Source organism: Daucus carota, chromosome 5 (assembly GCF_001625215.2).
Source record: "Daucus carota subsp. sativus chromosome 5, DH1 v3.0, whole genome shotgun sequence".
NCBI lineage: Eukaryota > Viridiplantae > Streptophyta > Magnoliopsida > Apiales > Apiaceae > Daucus > Daucus carota.
The window spans coordinates 31,422,671-31,428,503 of record NC_030385.2 but is presented as its reverse complement, the minus strand read 5'-3'; positions in this window follow the sequence as shown (position 1 = coordinate 31,428,503).

Here is a 5,833-nt window from a genome sequence, read left to right as displayed (position 1 = left end):
TTCCTTCTCAAATCTTTACTAGCATAAAAGCCCGTGCGAGGCACGGGACTCTAGTTTTTTTTTGTGTTTTAAATAATATTCGTGTGTCATCATATTATTTCGAGCATAACTATTACGTCTTATTTTTTAACAGAATATGTAAATATGAAATGTAACATTTGCAATCTAATAGCGTTGATAGTAATAATATGTACTGTATTTAAAAAAAAATTATGGATCAAAAACAACATTTGAACTGATTTTTCTATATTCAAATTCGTTAGGATATAGAGGCCATTATCATATTATCTACATGTTCAAAATTATATTCGAAATTAATACTGAAACTTTTAAAATTTAAATATAATATACCTCATTAAAAAGGTCTGTAATTTATTACTGAAAATTATTAAATTATTCCATCAAATATGAAAACTTGTTCTTGATATGTGAATTACGATATCCTCAATCATGATTAGATGAATATGTGTGGTCCGCGTTATATTATATTTATTTCTCTTTTTTTGAGCATACGTTTATGTAATAGTTAAGTGATAGATGATGGACAGACCATCAACACATTCTTTTTTATTATATGTTGCACACACTTTGTATAAATAATAATTGAAACATATGTAAAAGACCTACCTTACTTTATTATAAAAGCATTAATTGAACTACTAACCTTATAATTGTACCCGAAAAATTCTGACACGTTTGATGTGGCTTACCCTTTTAATTTTCCAATCATATAGTACTTCAATGCCTTATATTTTTTTTTTGTTAATTTAAAATATTAGATGATTATTACTTTGATACCGCGTGTTATAATATTGTGTTGTTATAAAATATTAATTTTTTATCATTAGTTTTCTGAGCTTGTTGACTAAGACTTTTAATATTTTTCATGTAATCTTTATAAACCAGATCTCAAATAGCAAAAATAGAGTAGATGTTAGTTAGGCACCATGGAGTTCATAAAAATAAGAAATATTTAGTTTAATTAGTCGTATAGTTACTTTTTTAGCTTTGTGCAAACTCACATTTTTAAATATTTTGATACTCTTATTTCTTAGGGGTGAGCAATGTATCATATCATGTTCAATCGTTAAAGATCAAATCAGGTGTTCGATATTCTGGATTATGGAAAACTATTCTTGTTCTATTCCCGTCTAATCAGATATTAGTTTTCATCTTATCGCGTCGGATTATCCATTCCAGAATTAATTATATTTTATTAGTTTAATTTGTAAATGAATAATTAATTTAATTATAGTTTGAATCATTTTATTTAACTCGTATGTTATACATTGATGTATGGCATATGAAAATTATAGTTTTAATACTTTAATATATATAACTTATTTCTCCGTGTTATTTTATTTTAAGCGAATAAAATTTATAACTCAATAACACCAAATTTGATGTCTTTGTCACTATTCTTATATCTATAAATTTTTTTTTGAAAAGATTTGGTTACACGTTGAATTCTGAATTCATGAGTTTAAAATAAAAAATATTTTAAACAAAAATATTCTTTTAGTTATTTTATTTCATTTTCTTAAAAATATTGTAATCTCTTTATAAGTCACCTTTTGTAATTAAAAAAAAAAATATGACATAGTCCATGTTGAAAGTCCATCAATTTTTCCTTTCAAAGATGCTCACCGAAATCTTAGTTTTTGTGCTTATTTCTCACATTCATGGCTTAAATTTCTCTAATATTGTATCGGTACTCGTTTAAAGTATTAAGTTAGATTTGAATTCGTCCAATTTTATTCAAATATGAATTATATCCATTTTTTGAAGTCTGAAACATGGCTCGAGCCCAATTGTTCAAATTCGTTTTCAAATTTAAATTTATTACGTAAGTAATTAATTTATGGATATTAATCTATCATGTGAAAAACATATGAGGTTTACCTAAACTAATAACTTATCTCAAATAGATAAGATATTGGAAAAAAATATAAATACAACAGTTTTAATGTATGAGTTTAATGCTTTTGAATAAAAAAATTAATTGCATGTGTAGCTCAAGTGGTTTCAGTGGTGTAGTTGTAATCAAGAGGGCTTGGGTTCGAGTCCCAATAATAACATTTTTTTTATATGTATGAGGAGGGGTTAGGTTCGGAGTTAGGCTCAGGTTCGGAGCTAGGTAATTTATTTGCTCAGGAGGGAGGCTTGACACGAACGTGTTGGGCTACTATATATATAAGTAGATTTATTTTTAGTTAAATTATTCTCTAGGCTTTTTATATGACGTTTAAGATTTTTCATCGGAATTAAAGAGTGTTATTATTATACTCCCTCCGTCTCAATTTATAGGTCCATTTTGAAATAAACACGTATATTAAGAAAAAAGTTGATTAGATAGAATCTTATCTTATATTCTTATATATCATTAATGCATTGACAGTGAGAATATAGTTGAGTTTCAAAAAAATCACAATAAATATAAGTGCATTGAGAAATGAGAATAATGTTGAGTTTCAAAAAAATCACAATTAATATGTAGATAAATTTGTATTGAAAAAAGAGAAGGACAAATATTTTGGGACAAATTTTTTTCCAAAAAAAACCTATAAATTGAGACGGGGGAGTATTATTATCTTTACTCTTTTTTTTTTTTCGCTCTTTCTGAATGTGTGTCGGCACACAAAACACAATAAACACTAAATATAAAGAATTTAATAGATTTTTATTGGTTGAATTGATATAAATATAGGGGTCCATCTATTTTGAATATTAAATTACCAATAAAAAACACCAAACTCATAAAAAGTACGTTTATTATGTGCTCATGAGCCCATCATACAAACACCGTTTCTTTTTTTACGCTAACCACATTCTCTCTCTTGATTATCAGTATAAAATGAATACCACCCCGTATATAATTATCGTGGTTAGCGTAACTTCACGTCACATTTTAAAAATAGAACCTCACATCTTCATTTTGAGTTTTCCACTGTATTCATTTTATTCTAAAATTTTCAATGTCCTTGTAAATTTAGTTTCCCTTTAGATTTTTCAATCTCTCCTCAATAATCTCCCTCCATTGCTTCCATGCATTAGAGATGTCAAAATATGTGAAATCTGAAATCCGATCTGAAAAAAAATCTGAAAACCCGATCCGGGAAAAAATCTGATCTTGCCCGACCCAGTCCGAGGGCCTAAAACAGGCCTAGTATTTTCAAAAAATCTAGATTTTATCCGAATTTTTGAAAAATCCAGTTTTTTATAAGTAAACCAGGCCTAGTATTTTCGAAAAAGCCCGCCCCAACCCGATTTTTTAAAAACCCCGGCCCGGTCTGTTATGGAAAAAATCCGAGTTTTTTTTTTGCCCGGTTTAGATCTGGCCCGAACAGAACTTTTGTACATCTCTACCCTGCATACAGGATTATATATACATGTATTTCTAGTTTACAAAGACACCCAGAACATCAGAGATGTAGAAAAATCATGGGTACTAATTATAATATCGATATAAATATCGCATTGAGTTTACGAGAAGATTTATTAACAAGTGAAAAGATATTCCAACAAACACCCCCGAACTCGAAAGATCTAAATTTGCATGGCTTGATTTTTTAGATTTTTATTGTTTATCCAACTTTGTTTTATTTGTTTTAATTTTATAATATTTATTGTTATACTTTATTTTATGATTGATTTCTTTACTTATTTTGATCGAGGAACAATCTTTTCCAATAAAGGTAGAGGTTTAATCAGATGAAGGGATTAATTCAGATGAAGAATTTTCCCGTCAATCTCAATGTGATTTAAACAGCTCTGATGGCAAGTTTTAATAGTAAATGACTATATATATTTGCATGTGTACATTTGCATGTGTACATTGTGCAAGTAAGTGGCTCCGTGACTTTTTTGTTTAGGTGTTGGCTCATATGTCACAATTTTAAGGAATACTTCCCAAAATATCATGTTCCGGAAAAATGACCCGAAATATTACTTCACAACATTACATCATGTCACGTTTTGGTATCTACTCAGTAAGTCTAGTCCTAACGTCTTTAACCTTTCTAATATTTCAGAATTCAGTTTTATTGGAAAATATAAAAAACATCATGTAGTGCCTCAACACATCACAATTCATTTCCCGAGAATGCTACACGAACTCCCGTGTAGTATAATAATTGAAAACGTTATATAAGATAAAATTTTGATACGATATTTGGGATCATTTTTTCAGAATGTGATATTCAGGATATTTGACTTTAAATTTGTGATATTGCGGACCTTTTCTCTTGTTGTTTAAACGCCCTATATTGTTTTTATACACATAAAAATACAAATATAGACATGCATTGAAAAAGTGTAAATGTTTATATATATAAACATTTGTTATATATATATATATATATATATATATATATATATATATATATATATATATATATATATATATATATATATATTTGTTATTAACATTTTTTATCAATCTACCCATTCTTTTAGTCTATCAACGAATGTCGAATGGTCATTATTTGTTGATTTACTTTCTTCAATCTCAATTGCATAGTAAAGTTTCTTCTATCTTCACCCAGCGCCTTCTTGTCCCTCTATGTGCTAGTATGCATCAGTTGTCTCCTACTTTCGTTGGTGGAGGCGCCAACTCTTTTACTTAGAGAAATCTTCAAGTCTTGAGTAGTTGGCGTCAAGTTATCACATGTATATACTCTATGAAGTTGGCGCCACCTTAGTTCACATAGCACACCATGAGGCATCACAATATTTACTTGGCATATTTTGCTTCAACTAGGGCCTCTACACATATACATATGTATTGAAGGTGTCAAGTGCCTATACTTGGGATAATTACTAATACTAGAGACCTGGTTCCACATATAAGTGTATATGTATGTATAGTGTTGAATCTTTGGCGCCGCTTTCTAATTTAACTTTGTTTGAAAGTAGTTGCCTCGTGGGAACAAAATATTAGGCTTTACTTGACTCTGAAACTACTAAATTGTTGACTTGATCAATTCTTTGATTGATAAATACGATGAATAACTTCGTACGTGTTGATGTTTAATGCACTGGTCTGGTTCACAAACAACTAAAACTGAAATCGAACTTCGTACCGTCTTTGTTAGCTAACATTGAGTAGTCCATTTCGGATTAGACATGCTTCAGGTTTTGATTATGAATGATCAACTTGACAATACTAGATTCCGCTGGCACTTCATACTGGCTTCGATAAACAACTTCTAATCCTCAAAACAACTTGAGTTTTTCACCAAGACTTGAACATATTAATGAACTTCTTTTAGTGATTCTGTAAATGCTTTAGTTTACTTAATTGTCTAATTTTGTATGTACTTTTTCGTCATTCTGTCGATTCTTGTATAAGACGTATTTATTATTTCTTGTCTTGTTACAGTGTTGAGTTATCACTATTACATTTTACATTACATTATGCCTTATAATCTATTTCTTCTTCAAACTATTCACCAAGCCTTTCTTCTTCATTAGATAATTTCATTGTTTGCTTCCGATTTGTATCCACTATCCCCTCTTCCAAACATTAAGAATGCCAAATATTCAACAGACGGGTCCTGATATTCTCATTCAAGGTTAGGCCTAGCTCAATGACTCACTCGCATGATTAGATTGAGTGTTCATTCGAGAGAGTGCTCAACAACGGGATCCAGGAAAGTTCCATTATAATTGTTTATATTGTCATAGCTTTCGTACATGTGATTTCAGGTGTGCTGATATATGTGAATATGCTCATGGCATGTTTCTATATTGACTACATCCAGCTCAGTACAAAAATTACTTTACAAGGATGATTTGTTTTTTTCGCCTGTACCTCTAATAAGCTTTTCCCCCT